Raw genomic sequence first — 23,391 nt, forward strand, 5'->3', positions numbered from 1 at the left:
CGGGCGTTTCATTCCTTCGGCCTCCACGACCGCCCCCAAGGACCCACACCTCCTGGTACTTATACTCGGTGAGTCCGCTTTCCCACCAGCCGGAGGCGATCTGTGTGACCAAGAGAATATGGCAAAAGTGATGGTGTGTTACTTCCAAGGTCAGGTTTTAAAAGACACCGTGGCTTGTGTCTTGTTTGCTTTCCTCGTTCTTTGTTGGACCATCCACTCTAGGGGAACCAAGCGGCCATGTCGTAAGCAGCCTCGTGCAAGAAACTGTGCTTGATACGTATAGGATGTAGGGAGGTAAGATATATCCCCTGTTTTTGAAATAATTTCGTCTTGTAAGGGAAGTGAAAGGGCCTCAAGCAAGTTCAGGGCAACTGTACTAGGTACAACAGAAGTAGAATGGACAGGGGCGCCTGGGTGGCTCAGTCGGTTAAGCATCCGACTTTGGCTCAGGTCATGATCTCACAGTTCGTGGGTTTGAGCCCCGCATGGTGCTCTGTGCTGACAGCTGAGAGCCTGGAGCCTGTTTTAGATTCTGTGTCTCCCTCTCTCTCTGCCCCTCCCCCACTCATGCTATGTCTCTCTCCATCTCTCAAAAATGAAGAAACGTTAAAAAAAATTAAAAAAAAGAAGTAGAATGGACAAACCTTCCATGGAGTCTCAAGGAGGCCATCTTTGTTTCAGCTTTGGTTAACTAAAGAATTGCCTTTGGAACTGGAGAAGAACAACTAGAAAAAATGGGTTCCCGGAGACAAACAGGAAATGAAGGGGGAAGGATCCTTTCAGAAAGACAACTGGGTATGTAAAAGCAGGGAGTTGGGTTCAATTAGAGCGTACTGGAACAAAAAAGAATTTATTGGACCTTCTCTCTTTGATCCCACTGTAAAGGTCAAAGATGGCTGAGAGAAAATGTCTGTCTCTAAAATCATACACCTTCCCAAGACTTGAAACTGTGAGATCACTTGAAACTCTTATGTTGACACTATTAAATACGGCAGCCATTCTCATAATGCAGCTGGTCCAAACTAGCTGACGACTTAACCAAAAAAAAAGGCAAACTATCTCATTAATAACTTTGTACACCGATTACACGTTGAAAGGATATTTTTGATATACTGGGTTAAATGGAAAACACCATTAAAGGTGATTTCACGTGTTTCTTTTAAGAAAGGGGCTGCTACATTTCAAATTCTGTCTATGTGGCTTGCCTCGTCTCCCTCTTGGACGGGGCTGGTTTGGAGGCTGCTTCTGTACTAGCCCGAGAGCGCCTCTGTCGCCAGCACTGCGGGTGATGAGGAAGTGTTGGGGTCAAGAGGTGCTGAGGACACCACGGACATGTGCTTTGTGCTACACTCTGTGCTGTGAGTGTCTAATCTGGGGCCTGGAGAAACTTAGCTGGAGGAGAGGTGGCGCATGAGTTTGGAATCCAAGGGAGGGTTGTGTGTGTCCCGGGCCACTTGTGGTGTGGACCGACATTCTCGGAGAATAGTGTGTGTCAGTGATTTAATTGTACCCTCTCCCCCATCTGAACCTCTTTGGTTCAGAATTCTCTGGGTCATCTGCTTCACGTTTGCTTCTAATATTGTGAAGCGGGGATCGTGCTAAGAGAAAGGCAGGGGGTGTACATCCTTGGCAATAGAGAAAAGTTCTACCTTCTCTAGAAGGGTTGAGTCTGGTTCTGGATGTAGCCCGTTAGCTCTGCTGGAGGGTCTGAGATTCCACTGTGTCTCTATCTCTCCACATGATTTGGGGTCTTTGGGGGGTAACTCTGGGGGTAAGGTGTAAAGACATGTTTAGCTTCGTGAGTTGCGAGACACCAGAATTGGGTTTTATCGGGCCGGAAGAGACAACAGCAGCCTTCTAGGCCTGGAGATTCTACCCGTTGGCCCATAACCTCCAGGGGCTGACAAGGTCAACTGTTGGAGGCATTCAGATCCTTGACCATGTGCTGCAACGGGGCATTGATTCTGTTCCCATCTTTGGCACGGACTGCCGTGTGATCTTGCCAAAACATCTCTCTGTGTCTTTATATCCTTATTGGTTAACCCATTTCCCGATCTGAATAGCCAGAGTGCCCTGTAGATTTACTTCAGAACGTTTTTTAAAGTGCAGCGTCAATAAGAACATTGTGCTTTTTCAGGTCGAGAGCACTCTAAAAGAGAATAATTGAGTGGATTCCAGGACCTCTCTGTGGAACTGAAATATTAATAGGGGAGGTCATTGCCCAATGATGGGAATGTTACCGGGGATGGCATTGAACCTTGGGTCACAAGATCTCTCCTGCCCCCTCCAGGGGACTCCAGACAGTTAAAGAATACATGGTCTGAAGCAGGTCCACGCTGCAGACCCGGGTGGGCTATTTCTCCTAATGAGAAGACATTACATCGAGTCTTAGGGAACAGCTGTTGTAGTCCGTTAGGGCTAATAGGGTACCGTAGGTTGGGTGCCTTAAAGAACAGACATTTATATTCTTACAGTTCAGGAGGGTCCAAGGCCAAGACCAAGATGTTGGCAGGGCTGGTTCCTTCCGAGGGCAGTGAGGGAGATGGTGCTATGCCTCCCTCCTGCTTCGGGTGGTCTGCTGGTGTTTCTTGACTTGTAGACATACTACCCTAATCTACACCTTCCTCTTCATGTGGTGTTCTCCCCGTGTGCACGTGTCCATGCCCAAATTTCTCCTCTCTTATAAAGACGCCACCATTCCTACTAGACTAGGACCCCACCCCAATGACTTCATTTTAACTCCGTTACCTCTGAAAAGATCCTCTTGTCCAACAAAGTCATCTTCTGAGGTACCGGGGGTGACCACTTCACCACCTAAATTGGGGGGGGGCTGGGGAGGAGGCATATAAACTAGCCCATAACAAGCTCTATTCGAGCAAGTGTGGATATGTGTTGCCTTCAGTTAGTTTTACGTACGGGCAGCAGGTCTGATTTCCTTCCCTTTGTTGAGGGATAAATGTAAACCCATCTTCCTTTTCTATAACTGGGACCGTTTGCGTGCTCTCAAGGATCCCCTCCGCTCTGGAGCCCGGGTCCTTAGGCACATCCCACTCCGGTTCCGTCACGTTTCATGCGTTATAATGGCCACATTTGGTTATTGTGAGTCTGACCCATTCTTCCCCGGGTGAGGGGATTTGCTTCTGGTGGTACGGTACATACCCTACAGGAATCTCCAAAATATACAACTATTGATTACAGGAAGAAACATCTTTTTCAATGGGCCACCTACCTGGCTGGAAAAAAAAGCCAGAAATCACCAGAGTCTTCTTTTTATTATTTTTTTTTAATGTTTATTTATTTTTGAGACAGAGAGAGGCAGAACACAAGCAGGGGAGGGGCAGAGAGAGAAGGAGACACAGAATCCGAAGCAGCCTCCGGGCCCTGAGCGGTCAGCACAGAGCCCGACGCGGGGCTCAAACTCACAAACCGCCACCCAAGCGCCCCCAGAGCCTTCTTTTTAAATAAACTTTGGATTTGGGAAGAATGATGGATTTACAGAGAAGTCACCAAGATGGCACACAGGTTATCATCTTATACCATTCTGGCACATTTGCCAGAAACTTCCTATTAGCTTAAACTGCAGACTTCGCACAGAGTTCACCGGTTTTCCTCGTCTCAGAATCCAGGCCAGCGCACCACCGTGCATTTACCTGTCACGTTGCGTGAGTCTCCTCCTGTATTTCGTGACCTTGACGGTTTTGAAAAGTACAGGTCAGGTATTTTGCAGAATGTCTTTCATTTGGGCCTGGCCTGATGATTATGCCAAGGTTATAGAGTTTGGAACAAAAAGAAGGGATGCTATAAAAATCCGTGAGTTGCCAAATATCCCCAGGACTTACTGCCAAACCATAATGGCTTGAGATACTGAGCATTAGTTTTTCTGGCCTCACAGGGTGTACGCGACAGGATGTAAAACCTAGGGCTTTCTCAAGGTGAGGAATAAAACAGGAAGGCGCTGTCTACCCCTCGGTCTCCATCCCCCACCCCCACATGTTAAGTTGGGAGCCCGAGGAACTACATGGTCCCTGTGAGATTAAAGAGAAATAAACTCCACCACAAGAAAGGGACTGTTAGAAATTTGTCCATCAAAGAGCTCCCCATGAGAACGTATAACCCTACGCCAACTCTCATACATGTTTTCAGTCTGAATTTGGTGGGCTGACCAAATCTCGCACATGTAAAAATCTAATCTGAAAAAAATCCTGAGTTGGAATCACACGAGGTACACTTAGTGTCATATTTCACATATTTTAACATATTAGTAGATAGATAGTCTAGAAATGAAAAATAATAGTTGGAATTAAGAAAATCAATGATGAAGGAGGCTGAAGAAACGGAGAAATTGTGAACCAGAAGATTGACCTAAACAAACCATTCAGTCTGTGGTCCTACGAGACAAAGAGTCAGAAAATGTGAGAGAAAGGTTAAGAGAAAGTAAGAGTGGAATGAAGAACTCTGTCCTTGCTGCCCAACAGAGCCTTCTCCAGTGATGGAAATGTCCTAAAGAGTCACGTGTGGCTAGTGACTACGGGGCATCACAGGGTTAAACTTCTGTCGAATCATTGTTCTAGAAGGAGGCCATTAGACTCCGGAAGAGCAGTATCCAGAGAGATCACGGCTGAGACTTTTCCAGAGTTATTGGAATCTAAGCAAGATGAAAAGGAATACACAGCCACCGGCAAAGCTCAGAATACCAAATAGGATAGAGGGGATCTTTCCAAAGTAGCCAGTGAGCAAAACCAGGTGACGTCTCATCAGCACTGGTGGCAATTTCTGGACAAAGGAACAATGTCTTCAGGGTTCTCAGGGAAAACGTATCAGTTTACCATACTGCATCCTGCAAAACTAGCTTTTATGAATAAGGGTACAACAACCACATTTATAGACAAACCATATCGGGCAGAGTTTACCACAGAAAGACTGCCATCAAAGCCAATTCTGAAAGATTGTGTTAGACAGAAGGAAAGTGGTTCCAGGTGAAAGGTCTGAGATACAGATAGGAATGATGAGAGCACAGACGTAAGCAAACCTAAATAAAAGACTTTAGAACAATAAACATAAGGCCTGGTTTGTGCGGAAAACTAAGTCAGAGAATCCACAATATTACAGACAAACAGCATGTAAGAGGGGAGAGGCTCGATCATGGTTGTATAAGGTCTTTTTGTCCTGTTTAAGAGGAAGAGGGAGCACTGGAGGCTAGGCCAAAACCTTTAGCTTTCAAACAACTAGAGGCTAACAGTGGGACAGAAAAAAGAAAAGAAATAGCCCAACCAGAAGGAGGGATATAGAAGGTCTGAAAGGCACAATTAGTGACCTTGATCAGACAGGCCTGCATAGAGCATGGCACCCCGCTATAGGAGAAAATACCTTATTTTCAAAACACATGAAATATTAATGCAGACTGCTCAACTGCCAGGGCCATCAAACTGGATTTCAAAAGATTATGTTCGCCCATATTGGGATTTCATACGACAAATAAATTAAGTTAGAAATAATATATTAAACACAATGTAGGAAAACCACACTCATTGGGAAATTAAAGACATACAGTACATGTAACATGCACACAGGCGTCCAAATAACTTATGGCTCAAAAAAAAAATCCTAATGAGAATTTAAACATACTTGGAACTAAAAAAAAAAAAAAACAAAAAACAAAAAAAACAAAACCTAGTACTTGAATAATTAATATATTAGAAATCAAAACTTGGGAATGCAGTTAAACCCATTAGAAAGTTAATGCTTACATTAGAAAAGGAGGAAGGATCGGGCGCCTGGGTGGCTCAGTCGGTTGAGCGTCTGACTTCGGTTCAGGTCATGATCTCACGGTTTGTGAGTTCAAGTCCCGCATCGGGCTCTGTGCTGACCGCTCAGAGCCTGAAGCCTGCTTCTGATTCTGGGTGTGTGTGTGTGTCTCTCTCTGCACCACCCTCTCTCAAAAATAAATAAACATTACAAAAAAAAAAGAAAGAAAAGAAAAGAAGGAAGGATCAAAATTATTGAGAGAAACCGTAAACTTAAGGAGTATGAGAAAGAACAGCAGAATGGAAACCCCAGAAATGTGGGAGGAAACGAACAGATACTGATCAGTAGAACACGGTCCGGTTATGACTCTTACTCATTCATTGATGTGGGGATTATTTACTGAGCACCTAATCTGTACTAAGAAGACAAAGTGCCTAACCTTCCAGCTTCTTTTTAATGGGGTAGCAGACAGTGCATAAGAAAACGAATGAATGAATGAATGAATGAATGAACGAACGCTGATGATTTCAAGAGGTGAGAAGCACATCGACGCAGAAGAACATACAGCAGAGAAAAGGCATGGAGGGTGGGGCGAGGTGGCGGGTTGGTGGTGGCTATTTTAGACTTCAGCGTTTCTTCCAAGGACGGGAACCCATGCAGCCATTAGGAAATGGAAAAAGCCCACATCCTAAATAATAGAGTGATAATGGGCTCCCAGCCTGATGGCTTCTGCATGTGGCCATTTGTGGCGGGGCCAGGGCTGTGGGTAGGGAGGCTTCCAATACGGACACAAGATAAAGCAGGTGGATAATTGCCCCCCAGGACTGAGACTCCAGAAACTCTGAGCCCTTTGCCTGATTCTCTCCCGACCGTTGGACTCATGTCCTCGGGTTGCCCCTGCTGGTCCTGCCTTCCTGGCGGCCCCTCCAGTCTTTTTTTTTGGAAGCTCTCCATGCTCAGACCATTGTCCTCTTACCCACCTCTATCAGGCTTTGTCCTGCTTTTCCAGGAGCCTGGAGGGATGGCCAGAACAGGAGGCGGCGTGTCACAGCCAGCTCTAAGCCCAGCCGTGTGACGTCGGCTAAGTCGGTCTCTGGGCCTCTGCTCCTTCATCGGTGAAATAGGAAGGTCAGCCCATGACCTCTCGGAGTCCTTCCGGGGCTCTGATCCCACAATCCTGGGAAATTAATCGGTGCTAAGGAATACCTAACAATGCAGCCCGTGGGAAAAGCGTGTACCCCTCCCAGGGCGCATTTACACCATAACAGTGCTTTTCGGCACCTTGGCCCCCCCCCCCCCCATAGAGTTCTATCAGGCATAGTGAGGGACATGGATGGGGGAAGGGTCATGCTATCACTTGAGAACCCAGCAGCCTCCCAGAGAGCGAAGAGGCCAAAGTTTACCGGCAATCGAGGATCAGCCAAAGTTCCTTACGGAAGGTGGCATTTGTGGAGGGGTTTGAAGGACACGTAGGAGTTCGGTAGGTAGGGAAAGACCTTTCAGGATAAGGGAGCGCTGTGAGCATTGTCAAGGGGGTAGGGAAGCGGATGGCCTACGTGCCCTGTCACACTCTCCCTGGGCAGGAGCAGGCAGCAGGTGGGTGCAAAAGCGTAAAGAGTTACTTGTCGAGAGAGCGTGTAAGGAAGCAACAGCAACCTCTACTCTCCTGCCGGGGGCGGCTATGGGCCTCACATACCTTCGCATTTCAATCCTCAGACCAGCTCTATGAGGTTGGGCACTACCATAACCCCGTTTTACAGATGATGACACGGAGGCCCGAGGGGAACTCCGAGGTGAGAAAGCTGGAGCCGGGAGGCAGGTCCGGCAGGCCGGGAACCGACATCAGGCGCCTAGAGAATTCAACAGAGCCCGGGGGGTTGGGGGGGGGGGTGCAAAAGAGCTGAAGGTGTGAGCTGGGCACGCGGGCGGTGGGAATGCGGGAGTCAGCAGACGGGAAGAAATGCTGGTCTGGGCACAACGGGACCAGAGAAGGCTTGAGTCGGCCGACTTTGGTGGTTTCGTGCCTCTTTGGAGTGGAAATGTTCATAATGAAAGTTCTGCGTGACGGATGATAACTGCTCTGGAGGGAATCATGAGGCAAGACGAATGTGTGCTCTGCATTGTCCCGAATGCGGTCGCTGCGGAGAGCAGAGTGGCGCAAGGCCCGTCGTTCTGTCCCTCGGGGAGGCAGCGCACGGCGTGTGCCGTGGGGGCTGGGCCGCCACCCTGTCGGAGCCCCCGCTCACACGCACCTTAATTCGCAGCATCTGCTGACTTCATGGTGTATATCCCACCACCCCTCCCACCCCCCGACCCCGGGGGGCTGATTTCAAGGACCCAAACGTGATGTCACTGCACGCGGGGCTGGGAGGAGACGAGGACGGTCACACGAGAGTCCCTGCGCGCAGGTCCCGGCGCCCCTCTCTCCCAGGTATGTGTCTCGCCTGGGGACGAGATGCTAGGAGGGTGGGGTGTCCGATGCATTCGTTCTTCGCTCCTGGTATCCGACAGGTTGGGCCTCTTTTCTTTTGTGGGAGAATCTCCCACGGGTGCGAAAGGAGAGAAGGTGCGAGGCTGCAAGAGTGAGAACCCGCGCGGGGCCCATCTCGCAGGCTACGCGCGAGTTGCCGGCGAAATGAATGGGAAAAGTGCGTAAATGAACCTGTGCAGCTCCGAGAGGCTCGCCCTCGCCCTCAAGGCCGGCTTGTGCCAAACCCGGGGTTTCCATCCGGGGGTTACGGACGTGCCTCCGGAAATTTGGAGGAAGCTGCACCGCACGGTGGTCAAGAGCATAGGCCGGGAGAGAAGGCCAAGGTCTACTGCTTATTAGCTGTGTGACCTCAGACAGTGTCTTCACCACTCTCTGCCTCCATTTCCTCATCTGTAAAATGGGGGTGAGGTGCTCACTTCACAGGGCTGTTGTGAGGGTTAAACTGTTATATGTAGAGCCTTCGGAGAGCATCAACGGCGTGCTCATCACCATCACCAGCATCGGCATCGGTAACTATTACTCTCATTTGCTAGTTTTCTCCTTTCCATGCAGACGGAAGCTATAATTAACATGCACACGTTACAGTTTCTTTTCATGTTTGTGTGCCTTAAAAAAAAAAAGCCAAAAAAAGAAAAAAAAACCAACCCAGGTTTAAAGTGGCTTCTCGAGTTGCATATTCCTTGCGCATAACGTCTGCTTCTGGGGTTCAGAGGTGGCCTTCACAGCCCGGATGCCCTAACCGTTTGACACGAACACTTGGGCAGTGAATGAGTGATTAATATTTTAGCCCAGAGCATTAAGTTCAGCATCATTTAATAAATGTGCAGCCACAGCCACTTCTGGTGGTAGTGGGGGTCGAGGGGATCATCCGGATAAATTAAACATACCAATAATTCCCAGGCCTAATTTGGCCAGTATTTCACTAGCTCTCTCCCGTTAGGCTCTATGATTTTTCCTGACCCAGAACTCCAGACAGATGTTTTAATGACTGGCTTTGGAGGGTCGTCCCTGTCCCTCCCTGCTATGTGTCCTGGGGCTGTTCGGATAAGCAGCAGGCAGCCTGGAATTCCCCACCTGCGACAGAGAGCCAGTGGGCAACTGAAGGTTAAATTACCTTCAGGGGCGCCTGGGTGGCTCAGTGGGTTAGGTCTGACTTCGGCTCAGGTCACGTTCTCACGGTTTGTGAGTTCGAGCCCTGCATCGGGGCTCTGTGCTGACAGCTGGGAGCCTGGAGCCTGTTTCGGATTCTGTGTCTCCCTCTCTCTCTCTCTGCACCCCCCCTCCCCCACTCTCTCTCTCTCTCAAAAATAAATAAACATGAAAAAAAATAAGTTTACCTCCAAAGAAAACCCAGTTTCCTTACCAAGATACCAGGAGAACACTCTCATTTAAATAAAACCTATAACTGAGTCCTGTTCAAATTAGCCAAGGTGTTCTGTCCGTGACACCCAGGGGGGCAGCGAAAGCAGTGTCATTGCCAGAGAAAGCAAGTCTTATTTTCCTGGATTCGATGGAGCCAGATACAGCGAATCATATTCCTTACATCTTCACAGGCTGGCTGGGATGGGGCAGTAAAAGTAACCTCCGAGCCCTGCCTCAAAGGCCCTGCAATCAGGGTCCAAACTTGGGTTCATTTGTTCAACGACATATGCGTTGGGCTAGCCACCTTTCAGGCACTAAAGATACAGTAACGAACATACTAGACAAGATGCCTGCCCTCACAGAGGTTACATTCTAGGTGGGGGAGGCCACAAACACGTGACGTTTAAATCCATAATTCGACGTCCCCCGGTAGATCCGTGAAGAAAAAGAAAACAGAACAAAGGGTAGAGAAGGACGGAAATGAGAAGCTATGCAGATGAGGCGGTGGCGGGGGGGGGGGGGGGGGGGGGTGTGAAAGCTGGACCGAGACCCGATGCCAGTTCGGAAGCGAGTCACGTGATGATCCGGGTAAGCGGGAGTAGTGAGTCAAAGGCCCTGAGGCGCGCAGGCGCCTGGCCCGCTGGAGGAATAATTAGAAGGCCAACCTAAGTCATCACGTATCAGTCGTAACAAAGTAGAACCTGAATGCGCGCTCCCTTCATCCAGCTTTATCTGATGCCTCATTTTCCTGTTCAGCATCCCTTGTAGCGAGGACCCAGCTCGGCCCTGCGGTCAGTGACGGACTCAGCTTCCCGAGGAAGCCGGATCCGTTTTCAGACAGCTCATTACTAATACTCGGTTCTACATATGGAAAGTCCTTCAGGCCTCCCCAAGCTTTCAGGTACCTGTTCTGGTTTAATCACGTTGAACTGCACAAGATAAAGTCTAATTCCTTTTCCATAAGACGGGCTTTCAATTACTGCAAGACAGGCATCTTATCCCTCGGTGTCTTTTCTTACTAAGCAAGACGGTTCCTTCACTTGTTCTCTGTACAGCTTGGTTCTACGTCCCTTCACTTTGCTGGCGGATCTCCCTGAAATAGATTCCGGACGGTGTCTCTCCCTTCTCCCAGGCGGGACCCAGAAATAAATGCGAAGATCCAGGTATGAGCTGGGCAGCAGAGTCCAGGGTGACCAGGCCCTCCTTCTCCAATATAGATTCTTGACTTTTATGAGAGCGGTACTTTGCCATTTTCGGGTTTTGTTTTGAGCTACCTTGTGTTTAATCGCTGTGAAATTCACTGTTGACGGAAGCTCGTAAGAAACACCAGCTGCCTTTATACTGAATGTCTCCCTCCAAGTACTGTGAGAATTTAGGACTTCGTACTGGACTTTCAACTTTATTAAATCTAATTATTTTTAGATTTTTTTTCCCCCTGTCATTCCAGGCCCTCGAAAATCCGTTTTAGGCTCTGATTCTGCTATAAAATAATCGCATTATCACACCAAGCTATGTCTCCTCTAGAAGTAGTGAGCAGGCCCCTTGGATGTTCATCCAGGTCACTGATAAAAATCCAGAGTTTGCGCAGGGCTGCAAACGACTTCTCTGGCAGATCACCAGGACGCTAGGAAGCCCTCACCACGTTTGACATCAATCCATTAACGCGTGTTCTTTAAATATGACTCCTGAACAGTTAATAGCCCACTAACACGCTCTAGCATCCAACCCTTTCTTCTCTGTCTTCACCAGAAGTATATCATTAGAGAAATCGCCAATTGTTGTGCTAAAGTCCAGATGCCTGAATGGAAATGTGCGTATATTGTCTCTATCTGCCAACCCCCCACTGAGGAATGGAAATGGGCCGGGCTAACAGGACAAGTTCTTGCGAGCTCATGCTGGGTCCTATAATCACTTCTTTGTCATTTGGGTGCCTATTATAACATCGCTTTAGTAACACATTCTGGAATCTCTTGTGAGATCCATATCCAGGGCAATCATCCGTAGTTTTTGCAGAATCCATTTGCTACCCGTTTTAGAAAATTGGAAGGGTATTTACTCATGGCCAGCCTTCAAAGTTCTCTTGACTTCTTCCCAGACAGCGTGCCTATCCAGTCCTTGATCTCCAGTGCCCCCCAAATATAGCTGAAAGGTATTCTGCTTTGGTTTTTGCCTTTTTGTTCGTTTGCCAGCCCCAGGTCCTGTTGATAAAATTCTGGCACTTTCTTACACACTCCTTTGGTTTGTGCTCCTCTGCATCCCGTCCTTTGAAATATGAGCATCCATGGGGTGCCCTGCGTGGCTCTGTGGGTTAAGCCTCTGACTTCTGCTCAGGTCATGATCTAGCAGTTTGGGAGTTTGAGCCCCGCATCGGGCTCTGTGCTGACAGCTCGGAGCCTGGAGCCTGCTTCGGATTCTGTGTCTCCCTCTCCCCTCTGCCCCTCTCCCCCCCGCCCCTTAAAAATAAATAAACATTAAAGAAATGAAATCTGAGCATCCAGAGCAGTGGTTTGCAACCATAACTGAATATTGGGATCACGCAGGGGAGATTTAAGAAAAAATGATCTATGCTGATTTCTCTCCCTAGACAAATTGAACCAAAACTTCAGGGAGCGAGGGAGGTGTTTGTAATTTTGTTTTGAAGGTCCCGCAAACGACAGCCCAAGTTGGAGTTCTAAGGGAGTGACCCGTTAGTTTCGGTTCTGTTTTTGTGTGCTGCGTTTTGTTACTTGTGCTAGACTTTCTGTCTCTTTTTCATTGCCTTCACCCGTATCTGCATTGTGAGATTTGAATGTTTTGAGAAATCTGTGAAACATTTTGCATACAATGAAACTTCCTTCTTCCTGCCTTGCAATTATCCATTTCTTTACCTCTGAATTCCGTCTCTGAATCATGTTACCTTGTATCTGCTGGCTCACACCATGTGCCCTGGGTGACCTTTTCTCTGAGATTCCTTTCTCATCCTCTCTGATAAACACTACGTTGCCCTGGAAGGTCAGAGTTAAATCGAGGACAGTAGTTTCTGCATTTGCCTGCTTCATCTTTTTAGAAACGTAGCAAGTTTCAGGCTGTTCTGTTTTTGGCCAAATGAGGCTTCCAGGAGTTGTCTATAAAGTTGAAATCCCCCACCATTATTGAATCACGCCTCTCTGGTTTTTTAAAAAAAAATGTGTTAGGGGGCGCCTGCGTGGCTCAGTCAGTTAAGCGTCTGACTTCGGCTCTGGTCATGATCTCGCAGTCCGTGAGTTCGAGCCCCGCGTCGGGCTCTGTGGTGACAGCTCAGAGCCTGGAGCCTGTTTCGAATTCTGTGTTTCCCTCTCTCTCTGCCCCTTCCCCGCTCATGCTCTGCCTCTCTCTGTTTCTCAAAAATGAATAGACGTTAAAAATGTTTTTAATTAATAAAAACGTGTTAGGAAACGATTTCCCTTTTTATTCAAGTGGGACAGTGGCCCCGTCTGTGTATTAGGGATTCATAAACCGAACCGATCCTCACTCAGGACTACTTGGAGAGTCGTAGGAATAACATTTTAGGATCCAACCCCAGAATTTACGATTTACAAGGGACTCAAGAGATTGCATTTTAAAGGTCCCCTAAACAATTTTGATGATTGGCTAGATTTCAGAAACCTTCACCCGTACCACAACAATATCCCTTCTGTTTCTGTTCCCTTATCTCTTTGCTCTTTGGCACGCATCCATCCACACGACTATGGATTTCCGCAAAGATGTCTGTCTTCTTGACGTAGCATTCTATCTGATCTCTTCCTCCAGCAGGCCTATTTGTCTGGAAGAGAGCATATGTTTCCATCAACATATTTCAATTCTGTGTCTCCTCTTTCCCAAGCTTGGTGAAACAAGGTCAGATTTATTGCCCTATCTTGGAAGAATTTCTTTCAAATTATCTCCAATCCATTTTGTTACTCATGCACTGCTGACTGGCGTAAAATAAGACCTCTAAGATTATGACAATTTTTTTTTTTTCTGTCTCCCCTGCTCAATTGCTTTCTGGTAAAAAAAATAAATAAATAAATAATAAGTAAATAACCAGACAGTACTTATTCTTTGCTTTTGCTATGCGATGTCTTCTGATTTTCACAACAATGAGTTGAATGGATTTATCGGGGCGTTTTCATTTCTCCTTCTTGCCCTTTTCAATTCTCTTCTGTTAGAAAAACTTGTTAGGGGCACCTACATGCCTCAGTTGGTTGAGCAACTGACTCTTGATTTCGGCACAGGTCATGATCTCGTGATTCGCGAGACCGGGCCCCACACTGGGCTCTGCACTGCGAGTGGAGGCCTGCTTGGGATTCTCGATCTCTACCTCCGCCCCTCCCCCGCTCGCGTGTCCACGTTCTCTCTCTAAAATAAATAATAAATAAATAAAGCAATTCATTCATTAAAGCTTTTTATTGTGAAAATGCGCCAAGATACCCCAACGTAGAGAGACTGATCAATGAAACTTTAAAGACCTCACGCGGCTTCAACGGCGTGTCAGTTGGCTCTTCTGGGAAGCGGGTGTTGAGGTGGCGTTAGGAGGGCAGAAGCTTCGTGTGGGGTGACACCCGTGGAAGGGTGTGGGAAGGGGCAGGATTGGGCCGGGGGAACCGCCAGATGGTGATGGAGAGCCAACAGAGTTTGTCACAGTCCAACAAGGGGGTCCAGGGCCAAGCTTATCGTGAGAGGAGTCCAGGGTGGCCGGAATGGCTGGGCCCTTAGACTTCATCACTGGCTGGGGCCACCCTGAGAAGATCGTGACGTGTGGTTTACCTGAAGGATTCACAGCTAGGAGATGCCAGCTGACCACATTCCTCAAAGCAAACACACCCAACTCTAGCCTCAGTTGCTGCTTTTCCTTTCACAATCCCAACTGGACCACGAGGCATTCCGGTGGATCTCCTGGGTCTGCATGTTCCCTTCTGCCTCCATTTTGTAAAGGCGGCTCTATTTCCTCTGCTGGTTAAGCTCGACTGCTTCTGCCGAGGCGGTGACCGCTCTGCTTGCCTGCTGGTCCCTGGACCCGGGAGTTCAAAGTGCCCAAGCAGTAGTCCTAACTTGTGGTTTAATGGGACCTTTGGGGAATCTTGCCTTTTAACCCCGAAAAGCCCAGAACTCCATGGACTGGAGGCACAAAGATTCCCAGTGGGTCATTGGGAATGATGGTAAGTAGGCCACTCCTGGATGCATCCCTTCGTTCATGTAGTTTTCCTGTTGGGGACATGGCATCATAGTATGACTCACTACGTCCTGGAGGGTCTTTGCAGATGGCATTTCAGCCGTCAAAGTTCTAAAGTGGGGACGATCCCAACTTTTTTTTTTTTTTAAGAGAGAGAGAGAGAGAGAGAGAGAGAGAGAATCTTAAACAGGCTCCATACTCAGTGTGGAGTCCAATGTTGGACTCAATCTCATGACCCTGGGATCATGACCTGAGCTGAAATCAAGAGTTGGATGCCCAACCGACTGAGCCACCCAGGCGCCCCATCCCAACTTCTGAATACGTCAGTTCCGGTTATGCCTTTGGGGATTGGAGAAATGGCTACTAGGGTGTCCTTGGGCACAGGGACTTACTGTAAGTAGGACTTTGGCCAGGAGGTTCATTACCCCTTTGTGTCAAGGACTATCTATCCAGGATACCCAAACTGAATGGGGTGGGTCCTTACTGCCAGTCAGTTGTGAATGATCCAGTCCCCAATCCCAATCGCTAAAAAAAAATTTATACATATATATATATATATGCATTGATTTTTGACTGTAGTAAAATAGGCATAACACAGAATTTGCCTTTTTAACTACTTTCAAGTAAATGGTTCAACGGCATTAACTACATTCACATTTTTGCACAAGCATCTCCAGAACTCTGTTTACCTTGCAAAACTGAGCATCTGTCCCTGTCAAATGACTCCCCATCCCTCGTTCCTCCTAGTCCCTGCAAACCACCATTCTACTGTCTTTGTGAATTTAACTACTCTAGGTACCTCATATAAGTGTCATGTCATATATAAGAATATCGTACATATCATGTAAGAGTCATACGGTCTTTGTCCTATTGTGGCTGGCTGATGTGAGTTAGTATGATGGCTCCAAAGTTCATCCATGTCGTAACGTATGTCAGAGTTTCCTTCCTTTTTAAGACGAAATAACATTCTAGTGTATGGATGTACCACATTTTATTTATCCATTCAGCTGTTGGTGGGCATGTGGTCAATCCCCATCCTACTGTCTGCCTTGTGGGACTGCTCCTGGTACCCCCTCTGGGACCATGACGCCATGATGCTGAGGTGGAGTTAGAAATGCAGCAAACAGGATTGGGCAGAGGGGCTATCAGGCTTCCACACACACGTGATAGAGTCTCGACCAGCCCCATGGAGAGGTCTGGAGTGAAAATTAACCCATTACAGGAGTCCCACGTGGGTTTAAATGGCTGAGCTCTTGGAACGCAGTCTTGCTTAATCATTGGCTGGACCCTCCCTGAAAAGGGCATGACCTTGGCTCAGAAACTGTGATGGACCTGACGGAATTGACATTTGGGGGCTGTCTCTGACCACCCTCCTTGTAGCGGAGTCAGGCGTCCCTTCTTAGAGGCAATCAGCATATTGCTGTGTCTGCCCTAGAAAAAATTATCAACATTTTGCCAGTCTTGAATTATTAAAACACACTTGATTGGGTCAGTGGGTCTCTGGGCAAATTCTTTCTTTCCTGTCCTCACGAAATGCGTTTTTACCCTCAGCCAAAAGCCCACCATTTTGGCCTCTTAAACCATGGCCCAGCAACCTAGATCCCACCCACGGTACTATCTGCAGGGCCAAAGGCTCACCTCCTCCACTGCCCTCTCTCCCCCTTAATCCCAGCCAGTGACATGAAGGAACGATGAAAATACCACCCAGTCTTCCAAGTCCTCCACGTCCTTGTTTCAAATTTCATATCCCTTAAAAATATATTGCTCGTCACTTAAATGACATTATTCACGCCCCTGAGAACAGTAGAGGTGGACGTGGTTTGTGAATTCGAGAAACCTTGGAGAACTTTCTGTCACATCCCACCTTCTTCATCCAAGAAATTCGGGTCGTGGCCATTTTCCAAGGAGCTCCCTCCACTTCTCAACATCGAGTCCCAGCTCCGAAGCCCCTTTTGTCTTACACCATTAGGGCATTCCCTGGCGTCCATCAGGGGTTGGTCAGTCTCCTCATCCTTCCGCCTTGTCTCCAGAAGTTTGAGCTTCACTTTCACTAGACAAGAGTCTGCAAAGCTCTAAGGATAGAGAATTTCTTTCCTTGGCTTTTTCTCTCTCTGTCACATTTCCCTAATCTTCGTCCCACGACTCCAGTTTTAATTTGTCCCCCTACATTTTGAACTTCCTACTTTTTGTGTTCCTCCATGCGTTTTCTCCAAGGCTGCCCCTCATATAGAGAGATGGTTTTTGTGCCCCTCACCTGGTTCTCAGTGATGAACACTGGTTTGCTTCTGAAGCGAATGCCTCTACTTATAAACATCTCCCATGCGGCACAGGTCCCAGGGACAATTCTGCGAGTTCCCACTTTTCCTGGTTAGGGTTGAGAGTCCAAAGGCGAGAATATCCGTCCCAGACTTGCCGTCAGGGCTACTTTTTATAGCCACGCCATCATCCAATATCTCTCATGAGTCTGCTGGTCGGAGAGAATCTCTTGGCCCCTTCACGCCATCAAATTACCAACAATGACAAACGTTTGTTTAACGTTTATTGGATTGTCAATAATTAACCTCGTTCTGCCACAGCCACCAGATTGCAAAACACTGAGGAACCAGAGACAAAAACGCGAAGGATTTCGGTGATTCCTTCACTTCTCCCACATGCCAGCCTCTGCTGCAATGTCAGATTTAATTTTTGTCTCTCTGGGTTTAGGCCGGCAAGAACAATTCGCCTACCTTGACTATCTCCACATGCAAAACGGGATCAACATTTTCGCCCGAGTTGAATAATCAATCCTTACAAAAAGGTGAAACAATCAGTTTGGCTCTTTTGCTTTCCACTTAGTTGTTGAGCTGAATTGACCGATCCAATAGCGACAGATTCTAAGGTAATGAAAAATACCGTTGCCATCTAGTTACATCGTGTAGCAAGCTCTTTTGTGGGAATCCTGCCAGATTCTGTATTGTCCTGCCTGGTCTGCAGGATATTTGAGTACTTCCGGTGATGGGGAGAGTGCTACTTCACCTACACTCGACTCAACCCATTTATTAATAATTCATCAAGCTGCCCTGGAGTTGGTATGGAGACATTTAACGGGCACACACCTTAGTTTCACTAAAAAGTGTTCTCTTCAGCATAGTGTCCTAGAAAAGAGCCCGGGAAATATAGTTTTGTACTTATCTGGGACACTTCCTACACTGTCCACAATTTTGCTCTAAATACACCTCCTAATGCCCTGTGACCATACCTACCCCCATCTCAACCATCCCTAGGACCTATCCATTATTTCTTCCAGAATCATCTGGCCTCTATGCATGTAAGTCTCCTAAAAACTCTCCCTGGTGGGCCAAATATTTGGATAAGGGCCTGTTGAATACCCACCCCCCCAAACCCTCCTACATTTATGACCTTCCTATGAGAAAGGGAGACCCAAAAGGTGATGCTATCTCCATGCTGTAAAAGGGGGTGATGGGGCTCCCTGGCATGATTAAATCATCATGCCACTGTCACCAGCCACCACTGACAGGCATATCTAACTGATTTATTCATCTACCCATTCCTTCTCTGTCTTAGAATTCAAGGCGATGCATAGAATGCATACAGTGAGAAAAAAACTTAAAAGTAATTGTCAACCCCTCCCCTACCCTGCCCCCAAACACACATACCGCCGCCACCAACAACAACATCAAAACAGATGCCAGAGGGGAACAAAAAGAGACTAAAATCCAAACAGGTAGAAGGCTAAGAAAAAAACAAAAAACCATAAGCCAGTATCTTATACTTTTGTTTATAATTAAACCACAAGTTTCTCTCTGAGCTTTCCAGAGAAAGAAGGCTCAGTTGGTAATTAACAGGGCCCATGAAAATTGATGAGCACTTAACTGCATACCAAGTGTTGGCTCGGGATCACATTAGGCAATGAATGACATTTAAGTTACAAGAGTCAGCTACAAAAACAAAGGTTCCTGTTTTCCAGCCGTTTGATTGGCGAAGACAAGGAGGAAGCGTGACGTCTGGAATGAGGTGTGGGACACGGGCACCGTCAGGCTCAGCTGTGGGGACGGGGAAGTACCGCAGCCCTGCTGAAGGGCTGTGTCATCTTGCGTCAAAAATGCACATGGGTATTTTTTGGCCCAGAAATTCCATTTCTAAAAACAAGTCCTAAGGAAATAAGTGGACAGGTACACAGAGATACATATCGAATGATATTTATTGATGTCTTATTTTTTAACGTTTAGTTATTTATTTTGAGAGAGAGAGAGAGAGAGAGCATGTGCGCATGAGCAGGGGAGGGGCAGAGAGAGAGGGAGACAGAGAGAATCCCAAGAAGGCTCCACAATGCCAGCGCAGAGCCTGACACGGGGCTGAAACTCTTGAACCACAAGATCATTAGCTGAAATCAAGAGCCAGACTGTTAATTGACTGAGCCACCCAGGTGCCCCTATTGATGTCTTATTTTTAATAATGAAAATTAAAAACAATCTAAATGAATGGGCAGGATAGAAAGCTATGCGGTGATTGAAAAAGAAACGTCGCTATATCTACACTGACCTGGACAGACATCCATGATATACATATTGGGAAGGTAACAGATTCTGGGTCGTGCAATCACATTTTCATAAAAAAGGAGAACAACTATTTGCCAAAGTACGTCAGTGACTACGCATCTAAAATTTAAGAGTGGCTATTTCCAGATGCTGGGATCTTGGAAGAGTGTTGCTGTCTACTTCGTACTTTTCCATATTGTCTTAATTACTTCACGATGAGGATCGACATTACTTTCATTATCAGAAATAAAAAGATCCCTTGCTCGTGGCTCTGAGAGATGATAGAGTGTAGCCAGTTCAACTCCTTTGCTTTATAGGTGAGGAAAATGTAGAACAGAGAGGTGGTCATAGGCTTTTATGAAATTTCCCTGTCCTTATAATTACTATTTTAATGTCTGTATACTACCGCAAAAAGTATGCTGATGAGGTAATTACGCTCATCAGCATTCGCACCACAAATCGCACTCAACTTCGGCTTTTGCGCCGGATGTGGGAAGGGATTCCGGAGAACTGATGGAGCATCATGTTTGAATTTGGGCGAAACCCAGTAGGTAGCCATCGCGGGAATGAAGGGTCCCCAACGGCGGGGCCGCTCCCACCTCTGAGTCCTCGCCATGTCACTCTACCCGTGGGAGACTTGGCCCCTGTCCCCGAGTTGCTACTCGTTTCTGGGCGGATGCCGTATCCCCCCGGTGATGAGGTAGGCCGAAAGGGGACCAGAGCCCGCACTTGCAGCTCTGTGTTCTCATTCGTATGTCAGTACGGGTGCAGGGCAACAGTAAAAGCACACTGGCCTATAAATAGATACACCAAAACAAAAATCGTGTCACCAGTCGTGAAGTTGAAATAAAAGTTCACCTGGTGTCCCTGTGTAATGTGGTCCACGGGGAAGCTGGCTGCCAGGAATTGGTGTGACCGCTCAGACTCAAGAAACTGTTTGGATTCTGATTCTATAAAAATGTGTTGGGTTGGGGGGAGGTAGGGATGGTAAGGGCAGTTCTTAGGGTTCCATATACCCTGGCTTAGAGATAGAAGCAAATCTTTTGTACTTTGCTAACACTGGTGAACCATTGATTGGGGTGACCTTTTCATTCTTCCCTTTTCAAAAGCATATCTTCATAAAACATTTATGAGTACATAAACTGTTCTAGATGGGCTGGTACAGGCACCGAGCTCCACCAATGGGGCACTTTCTTCTGCCCGGGCTTGGCCTGGGGAATCCTAAAGTTACAGACAGTTCAGGAAGGCACGTGGCAAAGACTTCTGCTCATGCTAACGTCCTGCTCGTGCTAATTGTGTCTGAGCTTGCAGGTTGGGCCAGAGGTGCGGGCTTCTAAGGCGGAGTCGGCTTAGGACCCGGATATCAGGTCCAGTCCCTGGAGTAATGAGATACCTGGATGAAGTGTTACTCCTCTGTGTTCTGGAAGGGTCCCTGCGAGTTGGACCTACTGATGGGCAACTTCCAGAGTTTGAAAAAAAAAAAAAAAATCAGGAAAGTCCTCTTTGTCCTGACACTTGTAGACCAAGGCTTTGTAGACTTGACCTTGTAGAGCAGCTCTTCTGACTTCCAAGAACAGCTGAAGCATGGGCAGGGACCCAGCTGGTTTTGTGTCTTCTTTGCCCCCACTGCTCCCATGCCTGAGCTTTGGAGAAGCACACTTGCTTTCACAAGCATCCCCACAGATTACCCAAGAGAGGTACCAGGAAGCTGGTAGCTGAATGGGATGGAGGAGATGGAAGAAGGGAAGTAAAGATATTTTTCCCCATCGTTCTACAAATTCCGCATCATAAGAACCAGGGTCCTGAGAAAGACCGCATCCAAAAATAGCTCCCGCTTATACTTGGATTCTACCACTTGGCATTTCCTTATTCATGCATTCACCCACCCATTCATTCACTCCATCCATCCGTCCATCCATTCATTCATTCACTCATTCACTTATTTATTCACTCATTCATTTGTTCATTCATTCATTCACATCCACCCATTCATTCATTCACTTATCTATTCACTCATTCATTTGTTCATTCGTTCGTTCATTCATTTCATTCATTCACATCCATCCATCCACCCATTCATTCATTCACTTATTTATTGACTCATTCATTTGTTCATTCATCATTCATTCACTCATTCATTGTGTCAGGCATTCCATGACTAGGATGTGATAGACACAGACCTAATCCCAGCCCTCACAGGATTTATAGAGGCTAGTGAAGAAGCAGATAGTAGCCAAAGAATTGCAGAAGTAAGGACTCGGTTTAAAAATGCCGTGAATGCCCAGTGGAGAAGTACATGGTGCCGTGGCTATAAAATAAGGTAACTGGGCTTCATGAAGAGGTCCAGGGAAGGACCGATCATTACTGCTTGTTCCCTTCAGTGTAAGGAACTAATTCCAGTTGAAATTAACAACGCCTGGCTCAGATGACACTCAGGAATGAGGGAGAGGCAGGTCTCTGATTTTGGAGGTGCTATATCATAGTTTCTTCCTCCTCCGAATCTTTCTCCTGTATGTCACCTTTACTACTCCCACAAAACATGCACACTTCTGACACCTCTGGTCACCAAGTGCGTAGGGATTTTCCCCTACACCAAGCAATTCTCTGCCACACCAGCTGGGTGCTGCAATGTAACCCAGTTCTCACACTATCTTCCTGGAGTTAGTGTCGGATTCCACAGGTTAAGGGCTCAGTCCCCCAAGACTGCTCCCACCCTACCTCAGATACCCGGGTCGTTACCTGGGCTTCTGATCAACCCGCGAGAAGGGTGAGGGCTCCACGACCCCCTCCTTGGGTTCAATTAATTTGCTAGCGTAGCTCACAGACCTCCCAGAAACACTTAACTTACACGATCGCTTTATTAAAGGAGAGGATACCAGATACAGATGAACAGCCAGATGCAAATAGACACAAAGTGCCTGCTGAGCACAGGAGCTCCCGTCCCCGTAGAGTTGGGGTCCATCCCCCTCCCCGTGTGGATGTGTTCACCCACCTGGAAACTCTGGAGTCCCATATTGTTGGGATATTTTGGAGGCTTCCTCAAGTAGATATGACCAACTATTAACTCCAGCCCGTCTCACCTCTCTGGAAGGCGGGATGTGGGGCCGAAAATTCTAAGCTGCTAATCATGGCTTGGTCTTTCTGGTGACCCGCCCCCATCCAGGAGCCATCTGGGAGCCCACCCAGAGTCACCTCAGTGGAACAGAAGATTTTTCTAGTGCACTTAACACTTAGGAAATTACAAGGGTTTTAGGAGCTCTGTGCCAGGAACCAGGGGCAGAGATCAGTTTGTATTTTCTATCTCACAGGTGTGTACTCTGTGCTCAATACTTTATACACCTTGTCCCCTTGAGTCTCAGAAGGTCAATAGGGTTGGGCCCCTTGTTCCTCACTTGACAAATGAAAACCCAAGTTCAGAAAGAAGTGACTTGCCTATGGCCGTGTGCCTTGTGAGTAACAGAGCTAAGGTTGAAGTCCAACACATGATATAGCAAGTAGGATTTGTTTCCTCCCTAGTGAATAAGAGGCATCTGGGGAGCCATTTTTCTTTTGGAGCATTAGGGAGGGCTTGGGGGCCTGCGTGCGGGGGAAGAGAACAGGATTCCCAAAGAAGGGAGAGGAAGAGAAAGGATGCAGAATCGGGACCCTGGTCAATGTAAAGAAAGCACGGGGGGCGCCCGGGTGACTCAGCCAGTTGAGTGATTAACTTCGGCTCAGGTCATGATCTCACGGTTCGTGGGTTCGAGCCCCGCGTCGGGCTCTGTGCCTGACAGCTCAGAGCCTGGAGTGTGCTTCGGATTCTGTGTCTCCCTCTCTCTCTGCCCCTTCCCCACTCACACTCTGTCTCTCAAGTCTCTGTCTCTCAAAAATGAATAAATGTTAAAAAAAAACTAAAGGAAAGCAAGCGCGGGTGGCACGGCATGGCCAGTCCTGTCCTATCCGACTGTCTGAGGGCGAAATGTCACAGCAGGAAGCCCTGGCCCTGGGCGGAACACCAGTGTGACTATTACGGGAGGGGGGGGAGGTGTAAACATATTTGCCCACCCACAGGACACGAGCACCAATTGGTCAGAATGGATGGTAAC

Source organism: Panthera onca, chromosome B2 (genome assembly GCF_046562875.1).
Source record: "Panthera onca isolate mPanOnc1 chromosome B2, mPanOnc1 haplotype 2, whole genome shotgun sequence".
NCBI classification, from domain to species: domain Eukaryota; kingdom Metazoa; phylum Chordata; class Mammalia; order Carnivora; family Felidae; genus Panthera; species Panthera onca.